The sequence below is a fragment of the Salmo trutta genome, chromosome 30 (genome assembly GCF_901001165.1).
Source record: "Salmo trutta chromosome 30, fSalTru1.1, whole genome shotgun sequence".
Lineage (NCBI taxonomy): Eukaryota > Metazoa > Chordata > Actinopteri > Salmoniformes > Salmonidae > Salmo > Salmo trutta.
In genome coordinates, this window is record NC_042986.1 from 7,914,618 (window position 1) to 7,932,728 (window position 18,111).

At 44.6% G+C, this 18,111-nt stretch overlaps 1 long non-coding RNA gene across 1 annotated transcript in view; it reads left to right on the top strand.

The window, feature by feature from the left end:
* Positions 1 to 435: 435 nt before the first annotated feature.
* The window catches only part of LOC115167823 (uncharacterized), a 58,900-nt gene continuing 41,224 nt past the window's right edge, over positions 436 to 18,111 (top strand). The window contains exons 1-2 of the long non-coding RNA XR_003870576.1: positions 436 to 616; positions 17,308 to 17,584. This is a non-coding gene — a long non-coding RNA (uncharacterized LOC115167823). The remainder of the gene's footprint in view (positions 617 to 17,307; positions 17,585 to 18,111) is intronic.

Consider the following 18,111-nt stretch of genomic DNA (forward strand, 5'->3'; position numbering starts at 1 on the left):
ATTGTTTCTTTAGCCTATATAACCTATCACTGATCTGACAGGTTGGTAGCCTTGCGTAGAATCTCGTTTTACTATCCATCTACCAGTGATGTCTTCAAGGATGGGAGTATTCACATCCCTGAGTGAATACATGTTAAAGGTATTTGGACATTGACCATTTGTTGTTGTTTTAGCTCTGTACTACAGTACTTTGGATTTGAAGTGATGCAATGACTGAGGTTAAAACATGCTGACCACACCGCTTGCATCACAAGCGTTGCACAATAAGTGTACACATACATGTTATTCAGTCATTGCACCCACAGTGCTCGCGCCCGTCAACGAGCTTGACCTGCTGCAAGTCCCGCCTCTCTCATCTCCTCATTGGTTTTTAGGAGCATACACCCATGTGCCATCTCCTCGTTGGTTTTCAGGAGCATATACCCACGTGGGTGATTGAAAGATGAACTGAGGTCCACACTCCAGTCCAGTTGGTAGTGCACCTTAAAATTGGTTGCCAAGCGCCATATAAAGTCCAAAGAAGAAGCCTGAAGGAGGAGAGATTACTAGAAACAAACTCGGTTTACCCTTTTATCTGTGGATTAATTGTCAGAGTAGAGGACCTTGTGCATTTCAGGTAAAATAACAACCCAATGTTTATATCCCAGGACAAATTAGCTAGCAACAGCAAGCTAGCTAAATTGCCATAAATGTTTAATGCTGTTTGACCTGTCCCATACTAATATAGTTGGTTCAGAGTTCATTTTGATGTTTCAACCTGCATGTCCTGATTGCGTCTGGTGTGGGTGGACAAAATCAACATGCGTGCGGTCTGGTCAGCGGTCAGCATGTAACCTTCACCCCTGCGTGAGTTTTCTTTCATGAGCTTGATGTCAGAATTCTCTCACTGTTCCAAAATGTGATTTGTTCAGCAACAGGACAGTTACCCGCGCAGACCTCAAACCAAGGCGCGCTGCCTGCAAATTATCTATAGGCTATGTTTCAACTTGTCAATTTCAAATTATTTTCTAACAAGTTGTATTTTCTAACAACAGTTTGAATTGAGGCCTGTTCCGCCTCCTCGTTAATTCACATAAGAAGTAGCCCATTTCACTTTTGCGGACAATTTATGTATGAGGCTTTACTGGTTGCAGACAATTTATTTATGAAGTTTTATTGATCGGGACAAACTTCTCTCATCAACGAGAGCCCAAGCACTTTCCTTCGTGTTTCCCCAGATCAAGTATGAGGACATTGCACATCTCTAGTCAGAACAGGCCTTGCACAAACATTTTCACGACACACCCGCATTGCCTTCATGGTTGTTTTCCGTACAAATTGGACTTTGACAATGTGTGCATTCCTATCAAAATATGTGGATATTTCCTGTATATCGTGCTGCCCTTTCAGCTGTAGCACACCGTATGTATGGTTTATAATGTATTTACTGTTTTATTCATGTTTTCAAGTACTGGTGACAAATCATGCATTCAGATTTTTGCATAGATTGTAATGGATACAATGGACACGTGTGTAAAATGTTTTTTTGAATGTTGAACTGATTATGATGAGCTAATGCTAAGCTATTTGTGTGGCACCATGTATGTTGACATCATACAATGCATTTTGGTTGTCATGTAAGCGTCTGTCAGACAAAATATTGTAACAACCCTGGGTTTATAAGCGCGGATATCGACTCTGCCGCTCAAACATGCAGTCAATAGCACGCTGGACTTCGGGCTAGAAGGTTGAGGGTTCGAGACCTGCTCCCTGCTTGTTTCATTGCATTGGTGTCAGAAGTGATCGGACCTTGCATCCATGAACGTGCGTGTGCTTGGCTAGTGAGCGCGTTCCTATAAGACGTTGAGTCACAAGCTAGCGCGAGGACGCGCTCTTTGAAAGGAGGGTGTAGTGTAACGACCCTGGGTTTATAAGTGCAAATATCGACACTGCCACTCAAGCATGCTTTTGGGGCACAGTCGATAGCGCGCTGGACTTCGGGCTAGAAGGTTGAGGGTTCGAGACCTGCTCCCTGCCTGTTTCATTACAATATGTTATAGCAAGGGATAGTTAACTCGACTGATTTTAGGGTGCTTTCAAGACAACTGTGAACTCAGAAAAATATTAGGTAACATCATGACTTCAATGATCTTCAGGTCGGAAAGTCGGCGCTCTAGAAAGAGGCCTGAGTTGGAATTCCGAGTTGGATGACAGTTCAAAACGAATTTTTTTCTTTCAGAGCTTTTTTCCCTAGTTCCCAGTTGTCTTGAACCGGCATCAGATTGTAATTTTGCTACTTCAGGGTTGCCAGTGTAACAGATGTTAATCGTACTCTCCTTGCATTGTGTTTTGTTCAAATAAATCACCCCAGCCTGTGGTCCCAGTTGAGCATTATTTACTAGGAAACAGCACGTTAGTTGTGCAGGGCTTAATGATGTTGATGGCTGTCGATGGTAAAATCTGTAGCATGAAAACAACTGTGTTAGCAGGGGGCTTATGTGACCATTACATCGGTGCATGCTAGCTAACACGTATATACAGCAATCATATACCAAAGCACATCCCAGAAAGCCCCTCAATCACTAACAGGTACCATATACCCACACATGTATAAATCAGCAATGTACAGCAAACTTGTACCCATTGTAAAATAGAAAACAGTATTCAGGACGTGACCTAACCTTTGCATCACATTTTCATACTGGGGAGACCTGACGTTCGCGATCTCCCCCTATTTGCAAGCGGGGCTAATAACAACATGCCTTATTGTCATCGGAATTAAACCAACCAATAAGAATGCTTGAACATTAAATACACCTTTCTTTAGAGGCAAGTGGAAACATAACCAACCCTGTTACACCAGCTCAGACCCCCCTTACTGCTTTCTCAGCCAGGCAGGAGACCGCTTCCTGCTATAGATGAGCAACCCAAAACTGTGTGAATGTGTTTGCCTAAAAAAAAAAAGCAGCTTGCGTCAATCAGTGTATCCCAGTTCAGAATAAAAATGATTACTTGTATTTTAACAGCAACAGTTCCCCCGCCCCATCTTCATCTGTACTTTTAGTAGCTAGATAGCTTGCTTTGGCTAACGTTAGCTAGCTATTAGCTGTGTACAAGGGGATTGTTTGAATGAGAAACTCACAACGCCTACTGAGAGTACTCCCTTATTTCTGCTTATCATCACCTGTTTATAAAATGCCTTGCTGACTGACTTTTCTACTGTCGAAGCACTGTTTCTTGAAGCATTCTGCCCTGTTCTGAAAGAACTCCCTAGGTTTACCATAATGCCGTGGATGTTTGGTCAGGACCTGTCGTTTTAATTTGTTCATTTTGAGAGACTCACTACTAAGCACTTCCCTGCACAAAACCGATTTTGGGCACTCCTCGTTATTTCTCAAAGTTTATTCAACCAATGGAGAGAAACTCATTGCTGTATTTGTGTTTCGTGACAATTGAGCTCAGTCAGAACTTGAGTCCGTTCGATGGCAAGTAGTCTCTGATCCACCTCTACGCAGACGACACCATTCTGTATACTTCTGGCCCTTCTTTGGACACTGTGTTAACAACCCTCCAGACGAGCTTCAATGCCATACAACTCTCCTTCCGTGGCCTCCAACTGCTCTTAAATACAAGTAAAACTAAATGCATGCTCTTCAACCGATCGCTGCCTGCACCTGCCCGCCTGTCCTGCATCACTACTCTGGACGGTTCTGACTTAGAATATGTGGACACTACAAATACCTAGGTGTCTGGTTAGACTGTAAACTCTCCTTCCAGACTCACATCAAACATCTCCAATCCAAAGTTAAATCTAGAATTGGCTTCCTATTTCGCAACAAAGCATCCTTCACTCATGCTGCCAAACATACCCTCGTAAAACTGACCATCCTACCGATCCTCGACTTTGGCGACGTAATTTACAAAATAGCCTCCAATACCCTACTCAATAAATTGGATGCAGTCTATCACAGTGCCATCCGTTTTGTCACCAAAGCCCCATATACTATCCACCACTGCGACCTGTACGCTCTCATTGGCTGGCCCTCACTTCATACTCATCGCCAAACCCACTGGCTCCAGGTCATCTACAAGACCCTGCTAGGTAAAGCCCCGCCTTATCTCAGCTCACTGGTCACCATAGCAGCACCCACCTGTAGCACGCACTCCAGCAGGTATATCTCTCTGGTCACCCCCAAAGCCAATTCCTCCTTTGGTCGTCTCTCCTTCCAGTTCTCTGCTGCCAATGACTGGAACGAACTACAAAAATCTCTAAAACTGGAAACACTTATCTCCCTCACTAGCTTTAAGCACCAGCTATCAGAGCATCTCACAGATTACTGCACCTGTACATAGCCCATCTATAATTTAGCCCAAACAACTACCTCTTCCCCTGCTGTATTTATTTATTTATTTTGCTCCTTTGCACCCGTTATTTCTATTTCTACTTTGCACTTTCTTCCACTACAAATCTACCATTCCGGTGTTTTACTTGCTATATTGTATTTACTTCGCCACCATGGCCTTTTTTTGCCTTTACCTCCCTTATCTCACCTCATTTGCTCACATTGTATATAGACTTATTTTTCTACTGTATTATTGACTGTTTGTTTTACTCCATGTGTAACTCTGTGTTGTTGTATGTGTCGAACTGCTTTGCTTTATTCTTGGCCAGGTCGCAATTGTAAATGAGAACTTGTTCTCAACTTGACTACCTGGTTAAAGAAAGGTGAAATAAAAAAAGTAGGGATGACAATCCAGTGTCTGAACGACAGCACTGCAGCGTGTGGGTCGTGGAGGGATCATCGAGAAAACTGCCGAAAATAAGTTTCGGTAAACCGTGAAGCACACCGGCATCTTCCACACGCTCGCGCAGCTGCCAAACTGAGCAGAGTCACGGCGGAACAGAGTGCAATTCCAGAAATGAATGAAATAATTATACATTTACTCTGACACGTCGCGACCCATACTTTAAGAAAGGCTGGCCTAGGTTGCTCAATATAGTGGGTTGCTATATATAATGCCCTGCAAAATAGCGGTGTTATAGCAAATTTTAGAGAGCATCTTTACATGGGACAGATACACAGACGTAGCCTCCGGTCTCCAGGATCCCAATATGATTCGTTTCATTGGGTGTGCTCACCTAGCCTGCAGTCGTTAGGATAGTTGCTATAAGGGGGACATACTACTGTTCGTAAAGCACCATGGATAAGGTCGCTAATAGTTGCAATTATGCGGCAGAACGTTGTAGCGAATACGGAGGGCAGACTGGCAGGGACTCAACCCCAGATCTCTTCGCAGTCAGTGGCTGAGGCTGGTGACAGTGCCAAGAGAGTGGTTTGTTTGTGCTCATAACTCACCGTGGCCGTTAGCGTGTATATGCCTCCGTATAGTCTGAAGTTCCCAGGTAGAAATGTCGCGTGTGTTTGCCTGTGCAGTGACGCCTGTTGAGTTATTAGACAATTCGATTGACGGCCATTTGTTTGTTTTTTCCTACTTTTATTCTCGAAATAACATTTGGAGGTTATTCAAGAAATATTGTCACTTTATTCAAGAAATATTGTCACATCCCCCATCCCAAATTATCCAAGTACCACCACCCATCACTCTTTAGTTATTTTTACTCTTCACTTGGCCCTAATACTCTTCCGTAGATATGGGGTAAATGGGAGGCTGCCTATTGACATGAGCTGCACTATATTAATGTTTCCAGTAGGTGGTGATCATTGGATTGGGGCTGACCTGAGTGAAAATGTTTTGGAACCCCTGAACTACTGTAGATCATGATGTTGAACTGAGGGAAGGATTGGATTTCACTATTTCAGTGTGGTTGGTTTCTAGCAGTGTTGTGGTCAATTTCAGTTAAATTCCTCAAATGATTTTCAAATTGGAATGTAGTTTACTTTCTGAATGGACCGGAATAGAAATAGTTGACCCAACCCTGGTTTCTAACCAAGTCACTCAGTCGTCCTGTGTATTCCGAACAATTGTGTGTTCTGTGTTCTTCCATGTTTCAACAAGGGTTGAGGAATTGGAATATATTATCGTCTTATAAGTATTGACAGCCCAGTATCCAGTAATTGCTGAAAGTAGACAAATCCGAAAGCATTTTAATATCTCGTTCAATAATGGGCTACTACAGAGTGTAAAGCCGCCTTCAACTGTCTTCTCTCTCTCGGTGGTTTTAGAACAATACAGATGAAGGGGGAGGAAATGACTGCTATAGAGCAGCTCATTAATAAAGAGACAACTGTGTGTTTCGAGCCAAAATGCTCTCAGCTCTCAGACTAATACAGTTCTGCTGCTGTCCTCCCACATAAATCACAATATTACTGCCCCCCCACAGAAATGATAAAAGCAGGGGAAGCAGGGAAGCTGAGAATTAAATGAAAGGGGGCCACAGAGTGAGTTCATTACTGTAATTTGTATAATGTTCCTAATTGACAGATTGGGCTATATTTTTCTTAATGGCAGATTGGGCTATAGTGTATTTTTCTGCTGGGGAATTGATGACGGTGATTAACCATTTCCTTTGGCACCGAGTGGTACAGATTGGCCTGGGACTTCTATTCATTCACGCTGCCTGAACTCCACATGTATTCTGGTGGTGCCAACGTCTCTTAGGCGTACTGATGTCAATATTTTTTGTTGTTGAAGGGGGGTCCCTTTGATATGTCTAATGGGGGCCCTGATTGGTTATGGGGTTACCCAGGCCCCCCTGTCATTAGAACCATGTGTAGGGAACAGGGTCTACTCAAGGGAGGGGAACACTCGAGACACTATTTAGTAAGTACGTGGGTATTAGGAGGAAAACCATAGATTATTCAGTCATTATCTCAAACATTTGATCTGTGTACATCAGAGACCAGTTAACATGGACGTTATTTACTACCCTTGAGTCTAGTCATGACAGTTGTATACTTTTTCTCCTTTAATTAATCATATTTTTGCCTAATTAATTGTCTTGATCTTGGATTTCATGGTTACGTTCCAGACTTATTTGTTAACGGCGTCATCCCTGTGGAGCTCTGAGTTGAGAAACTATTCTGACAGTTTTTTATAGATTAGTAGACAATACAGCTCATGAAATTATTAATACAACATTTAGGGGCCCAGACAGATTTTCCATTGATTGCAGTTTTTAGACTAGGCTTAATCTAGGTCTGGGAAAACAAGCCCTTATCTAAGGGTTTATATATATATATATATATATATATATACATATACACACAGTATTTCACAAAAGTGAGTACACTCCTCACATTTTTGTAAGTATTTGAGTATATCTTTTCATGTGACAACACTGAATAAATGACACTTTGCTACAATGTAAAGTAGTGAGTGTACAGCTTGTATAACAGTGTAAATTTGCTGTCCCCTCAAAATAACACAACACACAGCCATTAATGTCTAAACCGCTGGCAACAAAAGTGAGTACACCCCTAAGTGAAAATATCCAAATTGGGCCCAGTGTCAATATTTTGGGTGGCCACCATTTTCCAGCACTGCCTTAACCCTCTTGGGCATGGAGTTCACCAGAGCTTCACAGGTTGCCACTGGAGTCCTCTTCCACTCCTCCATGACGACATCATGGAGCTGGTGGATGTTAGAGACCTTGCACTCCTCCACCTTCCGTTTGAGGATGCCCCACAGATGCTCAATATGGTTTAGGTCTGGAGACATGCTTGGCCAGTCCATCACCTTTACCCTCAGCTTCTTTAGCAAGGCAGTGGTCGTCTTGGAGGTGTGTTTGGGGTCGTGATCATGTTGGAATACTGCCCTACGGCCCAGTCTCCGAAGGGAGGGGATCATGCTCTGCTTCAGTATGTCACAGTACATGTTGGCATTCATGGTTCCCTCAATGAACTGTAGCTCCCCAGTGCCGGCAGCACTCATGCAGCCCCAGACCATGACACTCTCACCACCATGCTTGACTGTAGGCAAGACACACTTGTCTTTGTACTCCTCACCTGGTTGCCGCCACACACGCTTGACACCATCTGAACCAAATAAGTTTATCTTGGTCTCATCAGACCACAGGACATGGTTCCAGTAATCCATGTCCTTAGTCTGCTTGTCTTCAGCAAACTGTTTGCGTGCTTTCTTGTGCATCATCTTTAGAAGAGGCTTCCTTCTGGGACAACAGCCATGCAGACCAATTTGATGCAGTGTGCATCAAATTGGTCTGGGCACTGACAGGCTGACCCCCCACCCCTTCAACCTCTGCAGCTATGCTGGCAGCACTCGTACGTCTATTTCCCAAAGACAACCTCTGGATATGACGCTGAGCACGTGCACTCGACCATGGCGAGGCCTGTTCTGAGTGGAACCTGTCCTGTTAAACCGTTGTATGGTCTTAGCCACCGTGCTGCAGCTCAGTTTCAGGGTCTTGGCAATCTTCTTATAGCCCAGGCCATCTTTATGTAGAGCAACAATTCTTTTTTTCAGATCCTCAGAGAGTTCTTTGCCATGAGGTGCCATGTTGAACTTCCAGTGACCAGTCAGTATGAGGGAGTGTGAGAGCGATGACACCAAATTTAACACACCTGCTCCCCATTCACACCTGAGACCTTGTAACACTAACGAGTCACATGACACCGGGGAGGGAAAATGGCTAATTGGGCCCATTTTGGACATTTTCACTTAGGGGTGTACTCACTTTTGTTGCCAGCGGTTTAGACATTAATGAGGGGACAGCAAATTTACACTGTTTTATACAAGCTGTACACTCACTACTTTACATTGTAGCAAAGTGTCATTTCTTCAGTGTTGTCACATGAAAAGGTATACTCAAATATTTACAAAAATGTGAGGGGTGTACTCACTTTTGTGAGATACTGTATGTGTATATATATATCAGCCAATATATATATATATATATATATATATATATATTGGCTGACAGCCGTGGTATATCAGACCGTATACCACGGGTATGACAAAACATCGATTTTACTGCTCTAATTACATTGGTAACCAGTTTATAATAGCAATAAGGCACCTCGGGGGTTTGTTATATATGGCCAATATAACACGCAATGCTTCGTGCCTAAGAACATCCCTTAGCCGTGGTATATTGGCCATATACCACACCTCCTTGTGCCTTATTGCTTCAATATATACTGTACCAGTCAAAATGTTGGACACACATACTCATTCCAGGGTTTTTGTTTTTACTATTTTCTACATTGTAGAATAATAGTGAAGACATCACAATTATGAAATAACACATATGGAATCATGTATTAACCAAAAAAGTGTTAAACAAATCAAAATATATTTGAAGTTCTTCAAAGTAGCCACCCTTTGCCTTGATGATAGCTTTGCACACTCTTGGCATTCTCTCAACCAGCTTAATGCGTTTGAGCCAATCAGTTGTGTTGTGGTAAGGTTGGTATACAGAAGATAGCCCTATTTGGTAAAAGACTAAGTCCATATTATGGTAAGAACAGCTCAAATAAGCAAAGGGAAACAACAGACCATCATTACTTTAAGACATGAAGGTCAGTCAATCCGGAACATTTCAAGAACATGAAGTTTCTTCAAGTGCAGTCACACAAACCATCAAGCGCTATGATGAAACTGGCTCTCATGAGGACCACCACAGGAAAGGAAGACCCAGAGTTACCTCTGCTGCAGAGGATAAGTTCATTAGAGTTACCAGCCTCAAACTGCAGCCCAAATAAATGCTTCACAGAGTTCAAGTAACAGACACATCTCAACATCAACTGTTCAGAGGAGACTGTGTGAATCAGGCCTTCATGGTCGACTTTCTGCAAAGAAACCACTACTAAAGGACACCAATAAGAAGAGACTTGCTTGGGCCAAGAAACACGAGCAATGGACATTAGACCGGTGGAAATCTGTCCTTTGGTCTGATGAGTCCAAATTTGAGATTTTTGGTTCCGATTGCCGTGTCTTTGTGAGACGCAGAGCAGGTGAACGGATGATCTCCGCATGCATGCATGGAGGAAGAGGGGTGATGGTGTGGGGGTGCTTTGTTGGTGACACTGTCAGTGATTTGTTTAGAATTCAAGGCACACTTAACCAGCTTGGCTACCACAGCATTCTGCATCGATATCCCATCTGGTTTGTGCTTAGTGGGACTATAATTCATTTTTCAACAGGACAATGACCCAACACACCTCCAGGCTGTGTAAGGGCTATTTTACCAAGGAGAGTGGTGGAGTGCTGCATCAGATGACCAGGCATCCACAATCACCCAACCTCAACCCAATTGAGATGAGTTGGACTGCAGAGTGAAGGAAAAGCAGCCAACAAGTACTCAGAATATGTGGGAACTACTTCAAGACTGTTGGAAAAGCATTCCTCATGAAGCTGGTTGAGAGAATGCCAAGAGTGTGCAAAGCTGTCATCATATCAAAGGGTGGCTACTTTGAAGAATCTAAAATCTAAAATATATTTTGATTTGTTTAACACTTTTTTTTGGTTACTACATGATTCCATATGTGTTATTTCATATTTTTGATGTCTTCACTATAATACTACAATGTAGAAAATAGTACAAATAAAAACCTTGGAATGAGTATGTGTGTCCAAACTTTTGACTGGTACAGTATATATTGAAGCAATAAAACTGGTCTTTGCTTCTGGCCTTCTTTTCTTCTGGCCTTCGTTTCTTCTGAAACTCGTCAGTCTATTCTTGTTCCATGTACGAGATTCTTGGCAATTTCTCACAACGCTGTGTCCTACTCCCTTCACAGAACAGCGCAAACTGGCTCTATCCGGAATAGAAAGAGTGGGAGGCCCCGGTGCACAACTGAGCAAGAGGACAAGTACATTAGTGTCTAGTTTGAGAAACAGACGCCTCACAAGTCCTCAACTGGCAGCTTCATTATATAGTATCCGCAAAACATCAGTCTCAACATCAACAGTGAAGAGGCGACTCTAGGATGCTGGCCTTCTAGGCAGAGTTGCAAAGAACCATATCTCAGACTGGCCAATAGAAAGAAAAGATTAATATGGGCTAAAGAACACAGACACTGGACAGAGAAAGATTGGAAAAAGTGTTATGGACAGACGAATCTACATTTTTGAAGTGTTCGGATCACAAAGAAGAACATTCGTGAGACGTAGAAAAAATGAAAAGATGCTGGAGGAGTGCTTGACACCATCTGTCATGCATGGTGGAGGCAATGTGATGGTCTGGGGGTGGTTTGGTAGTGGTGAAGTGGGAGATATGTACAGGGTAAAAGGGATCTTGAAGAAGGAAGGCTCACTCCATTTTGCAATGCCATTCCATACCCTGTGGATGGCGCTTAATTGGAGCTAATTTCCTCCTACAACAAGACAATGACCCAAAGCACAGCTCCAAACTATGCAATAACTATTTAGGGAAGAAGCAGTCAGCTGGTATTCTGTCTATAATGGAATGGCCAGCACAGTCACTGGATCTCAACCGTATTGAGCTGTTGTGGGAGCAGCTTGACCGTATGGTACGTAAGAAGTGCCCATCAATCCAATCCAACTTGTGGGAGGTGCTTCAGGAAGCATGGGATGAAATCTCTTCAGATTACCTCAACAAATTGACAACTAGATTGCCAAATGTCTGCAAGGCTGTAATTCCTGCAAATGGAGGATTCTTTGACGAAAGCAAAGTTTTTGAAGGACATAATTATTATTTCAATTAAAAATCATTATGTATAAAGTTGTCAACGTCTTGACTATATTTCCTATTCATTTTGCAACTCATTTCATGTATGTTTCCTTGGAAATGTCCTTGTTTTCCAAGTGACCTGAAACTTTTGAACGCGTGCGTGCGTGCGTGCGTGCGTGCGTGCGTGCGTGCGTGCGTACATACACTGTATATGGTTCAGAGAATAGATGATGATGAACAGCGAAAAGCCCTCGGTGTACATTGACAGTAAAAGAATAATTCCTTTATGAAATACATTTTAGGCTTACAGTAAAATACAGTTTCATCATGTATTGTATCCTATGTCTCCATGGTAGAGAGAGTCTGTTCAGAGAAAGGCCCCCACCAGCACTGACGGTACATCAAATGTTTGGAGGGGTGTTATGTTACTGTATCACCAATTAGCAACCTATTCCATAGTGTACTACTTTTGACCAGAGTCACATTGGGCTCTTGTCAAAAGTATTGCACTATATAGGGCATTTTGGACGAAGTCTGTGTTTGTTTCTGTCTGGCTGGTATGATTAGGATGCTATTTGTTTTCTGTTTGTGAGGAATATACCACTCTGGATGAGAAGAGCGGTACAGTCTGAAAATTGCAATATGCTGGTGTGTTGCCAGTGGCGTACCGCACTGAACATGACATAAACCATCTGGGGTGGGGTGGGGGTGGGGGGGGGGGGGGGGGACCATAGAGATTTTAATTTAGTATAGGGGCTATGTCATGAACTCTAGTTCCAGAATGGGGTGAAACCATATTGGTCAGGGAGAAATCCAAATCAGTCTAATTGGAATGAATATAAAAAGAATAAATTAAGGCATGTAATGTATCAAGTTGTTTTAGAATTACTGTCAAACTATATAATATTGTCATAATCATACAGTTTAAACAGGTTTTGTACACATTTTCTGTATCCTCTAGAACTGGTATTCCAAAACTGGGGTCGGGGGTATGCCAAATAAAAATGTGATTCACATTAAAAATATATATTTTTAAAGTGTTTATAAAAAATAAAAAAATCTTCACATTTTCAAACAGTCCATTTATATGGTTTCTTTTCTCACCTGAGTAGCTTCGTTTCACTGCCATAAATACAATTAAACCATCTAGTGTTCAGCGAAATACAACACAATGTCAAATACAAGTAGCCTAGTCTAATAATTAACATCCAATCACATTGACCATTACTCTCTTGCGGGAATTCCACTAACGGTCCGTATGTAGCCAAACGTAGCTGCTGCTCATTCCGTTTGCTCAAAAATGGATAAATGTTTTAAAAAAAGGCCTGTGTCCATAGAGACACACATACCAGCTCTATTGGTAGTACTGCTACGACCAGCGGCACTGCACCTGGCGACAACACAAGTTGTTCTGCTTCCACGAGCACATCCAATGCTAGCATCAGTAATTCTACATTTGTTGTTAGCCCAACTAGCATGGACACTGAGAGTTGTGAATCTGATGCAGCCGAAGAGCTACTGCCCCCTTACCCGGGAAAGCACCGAACAACAGACAGGGACGTTGGACCAACGAAGAGGCGCAAGTATGATGAGAACTACATAGATTTTTGGGTTCATTTATATTGGGAGTAGTGCCTTTCCTCAGCCACAGTGTGTTATATGTGCAAAAGTACTCTCACAACTCAATGAAACCTTCACTCTTGCGCAGACATTTAGAAACAAAACATGCCAATTTGAAAAATAATCGACGGGAGTTTGAGTGAGAATTAAGACATGTATAAAAGCAACAGATACCATTCATAAGAAGGGATAGAAGCGTCTTATGGTGAGCTACCGAGTGGCTAGGACAGGCAAGCCCCATACTATTGTGGAGGACTTAATTCTTCCTGCTGCCGCGGATATGGCTGGGACGATGCTGGGGGAAAAGGCCAAACAAACTATACAGACAATGCCTTCATCAAACAACACTGTTTCACATAGCCTGAAGGTAGGGAGGGGCAGTTCCTCTTGCTGTCTCCGTAGGTAAGCAGCATGGTGTTGTAGTGGATGCGAGCTTCGGCTGGAAGCCAGTGGAGAGTGCAGAGGAGGGGGTGACATGAGAGAACTTGGGAAGGTTGAAAACCGTGCGGGCTGATGCGTTTTGGAAACTGTGCTGCTTCCTGTATGAGGTAGGGTCGTATTCTATGGATGTTGTAGAGCATGAACCTGCAGCAGCGAGTCACAGCTTTGATGTTTGCAGAAAACGACAGGGTGTTGTCCAGTGTCACACCAATGTTCTTTGCACTCTGGGAGGGCGACACTGGAGTTGTCAACTGTGTGTAACGGCTGTCGTAGAGAGGGGACCAAAGCGCAGCGTGTTGATTGCTCATGATGAATATTTATTTTTAACTCAGAACACTAAAGAAAAAATAACAAAGAGAAAACTACCCACAAACACAGGTGGAAAAAAACCCTACTTAAGTATGATCTCCAATTAGAGACAACAAGGACCAGCTGCCTCTAATTGGAGATCATCCCAAAAAACAACAACAGAAATAGAAAAACTAGAACCTAAACATAGATATACAAAACATAGAAAACACAAAACACCCCCTGTCACGCCCTGACCTACTCTACCATAGAAAATAACATCTTACTATGGTCAGGACGTGACAGTACTCCCCCCCCCCAAAAGGTGCAGAGCCTGAATGTCACTAAAAAAACTAAAAAGGGAGGGTAGGGTGGGTAACTCCTGTCTATGGCGGCTCTAGTGCGGTCCACATAACCTTATCCTCTAGCAGAGGAGGCGGCTCCGGTTCAGGGCGTAACCCCCGCTCCACCCGCTGATCCCTCTGCTTTAGGACCATCGGACCGTGGATCGTCGTCGAAGGAACCGGACTGTAGATCATCGCTGGAGGTTCTGGGCTGCAGGCCGCCGCTGGAGGTTCTGGGCCGCAGGCCGCCGCTGAAGACTCCGGGCCGCGGGCCGCCGCTGAAGACTGGGCCGCGGGCCGCCGCCTCAGGAGGTTCCGGGCCGGGGAGCGTCGCTGGAGGCTCCGGACCGGGGAGCGTCGCTTCAGGTTCCGCGCCATGGATCGTCGCTTCAGGTTCCGCACCATGGATCGTCGCTTCAGGCTCCGCGCCATGGATCGTCACTAGAGGCTCCGCACCATGGATCGTCACTGGAGGCTTCTTTCGTGGAGCTGGAATAGGTCTCACCGGACTAGGGAACGTCGCTGGAGGCTCCGAACTGGGAAATGTCGCTGAGAGTTCTGGACTAGGGAACACCGCTGGAGGCCGGGTGCGCAGAGCAGGCACAGGGTATACTGGGCCATGGAGGTGCACTGGAGGTCTGAAGCTTATGGCTGGCACAACCCGTCCTGGATGGATAACCCCCATAGCCCGGCAAGCGCGGGGCGTTGTAACAGGTTGCACAGGTTTGTGCTGGCGAACTGGGGGTACCGTGCGTAGAGCTGGCGCAGGATAACCTGGGCCGAAGAGACGCACTGGAGACCAGGAACGCTGAGCAGGCACAATCCTTCCTGGATGAATGCCAACTCTAGCACAGCAACTGTGGGAAGCTTGCACCGAGCGCACTGGGCTGTAGCTGCGCACTGGCGACACAGTGCGCATCCCCGCATAACACGGTGCTTGCTCGATCACTCGCCCCCCACGGTAAGCACGGGGAGTTGGCTCAGGTCTCCAACCTGACTCTGCCAATTTCCCCATGTGCCCCCCCCCCCCCCATTTTTTTGGGGGGGGGGGGCTGTCTCTCGCACTTGCCTCGTGGTTGGTATAGCGCCTCATAATAACGCCACTCTGCTTTTGCTGCCTCAATCTCCTCCCTCGGGCGGCAATACTCCCCAGCCTGACTCCTGGGTCCTTTCCCGTCCAGAATTTCTTCCCAGGTCCATTCCTGATCACTCTGCTTGGTCTTTTGGTGGTGGGTAACGGCTGTCGTAGAGAGGCTGTCGTAGAGAGGGGACCAAAGCGCAGCGTGTCGATTGCTCATGATGAATATTTTTTTTTAAAACGAAAGCGCACAATTCTGTCAGGTACATAAACTAAACAGAAGACAACTACCCACAAACACAGGTGGAAAAAAAAACCCTACTTAAGTATGATCTCCAATTAGAGACAGCGAGGACCAGTTGCCTCTAATTGGAGATCATCCCAAAAAACAACATTGAAATAGAACAACTAGAACCTAAACATAGATATACAAAACATAGAAAAACACAAAACACCCCCTGTCATGCACTGACCAACTCTACCATAGAAAATAACATCTTACTATGGTCAGGACGTGACACTGTGATGGCGAGGTCTTTGAGAGGGCTATAAGGGCACAAGGCGAGACCCAGATGCAGACACGGGAGGCAGATGGTTTGAGTCTCTGATATTTATTATAATCCAAGGGGTAGGCAAGAGAATGGTCGTGGACAGGCAAAGATCAAAACCAGGTCAGAGTCCAGGAGGTACAGAGTGGCAGGCAGGCTCGAGGGCAGGCAGAATGGTCAGGCAGGCGGGTTCAGAATCCAGACAGGCAAGGGTCACAACCGGAAGGACTAGCAAAACAGAGAGAAGGAAAAAGCAGGAGAACGGGGAAAAAACACGCTAGTTGACTTGACAAACAAGACGAACTGGCAACAGACAAGCAGGGAACACAGGAACCTGGGGACTAATGAGGAAAACAGGTGACACCTGGAGGTGTGTGGAGACAATCACAAAGACAGGTGAAACCCATCAGGGCGTGACAAGGGCTGGCCTTCCCCGGGAGGAAGAGCAGCTCCAGCTTGTTGAGCTTGAGGTGGTGGGCTGACATCCAAGTTGTGATATCTGCCAGGCACGCAGAGATGCGTGTCGCCACCTGGGTGTCAGAAGGGGAAAGGCGAAAAGTAGAGTGTCATCCACATAGCAATGATAGGAGAGACCATGTGAGGATATGACAGAGCCAAGTGACTTGGTGTATAGAAAGAAGAGGAGAGGGCCTAGGACCAAGCCCTGGGGGACACCAGTAGTGAGAGTATGTGGTGTGGACACAGATCCTCTCCACGTCACCTGGTAGGAGCAGCCTGCCAGGTAGAATGCAATCCATATACAGTATGTCCAATAAGAAATGTTTGTTTTTGAAAATAAAATAATCCTGTGTGCCCTACTGAACACAACCCAGGATGGAGCCAGTCTCTCTCCACATTCAGTTCTTGAAATATTCCTTCTCCGGTGATTCAATATGAACTGGGATGCTGTTGGGGGGTTTTCTTCTCAGGAGATAGATGTAGATGTCTTGATCGCTGGACTCACTGGGCTCAGCTGATCTTCATGAGATGACCTTTGGTTACAGTACACACACACACACAAATACACGCTAACACAGTTGGACCATACTTTTCTGACAAAGAAGGGTAGTGACACTCTGTCTACTATAAAGGTCAGGATGTGTCTGAAGCTGAATAGTCTTTCACCTTTCAGGTTTGAAAGTGCATCCCAAATGACACCCTATTCTCTATGGGCCACGGTCAAAGTAGTACACTATATTGGGAATAGGGTGCCATTTGGGATGCACCCTGAGTCTCCGTGCCTTCTCACTGTGACATCATCCCTGCTGTCCACCTCTTTACTGTACCCATAGTCCCCTAGACCCCCTAACCCTCCCTCATTCACCTAGCCCTCTCAACCCAGCCTCTTTCTATCTGTCTCTCCCCTTCCTTCCATCTGGCACCTACCTGGCCCAGCACTCTGTGGCATTTCAGAGAAGTCAGGTGGCTACCTGACTCTGACTGTTTGGTCACCTGGCCAGATTGAACCCACATCTGGAGCCTGTCCTCATCCTCTCAAGGCATCCCCTAACTTACCACGCCCAAGAGGAAGGAAGGCCTAGAGCCAGATGGTCCGACCAGCTGGAAGACAACCTACACATCCTGGGACTCAACACCACATCAGCCTGGGACCTGGCCCGGGAACTGGATGGCACGGAGAGCCTAATATCCACTCTCCAAGGAGCTAGTGAAGGTGAGTGAGGTGGCAACCACCACATTTCAGCCCTCATACTTTTGGACCGTCATTATTCCACATGCTATGCAGTGAATTTGGAACATTTATACCCTAGAGGTATTCTCTCTGCTCTTCAGAAAGCTATGAAAGGTTGTTGAATGGCTATGGTAAACCTTTGAAAGATATGTTTTCCAACCTGTTATTTTCCCAGAGGGAATTCAACATAAAAGTAGAGATAGATTAAGAGAAAGATGAGATATTGAAAGATGTGCCTGAATAAAGACAGTTTCATGTTTTAGATACTTTGTTTTATGTCTCAAAAGAACATATGCAAGATGTTCAAAGGTGCAACAGCAAACCCTTAGTAAGTGAGACCCTTGAAGCCAATATGTTCTGACAAGAAATTGCCTAAATCACTGGTTAGATAATTTCTTAGTCATCAGATCATTTGTAAAAAGTTAATTCCTGTGTTTTTAAAGGCCTTCCTAATGGGCATAGACATCAGTTTAATGGCTAGTTTTGGTTGAGTTGTCAACGTGAATTCA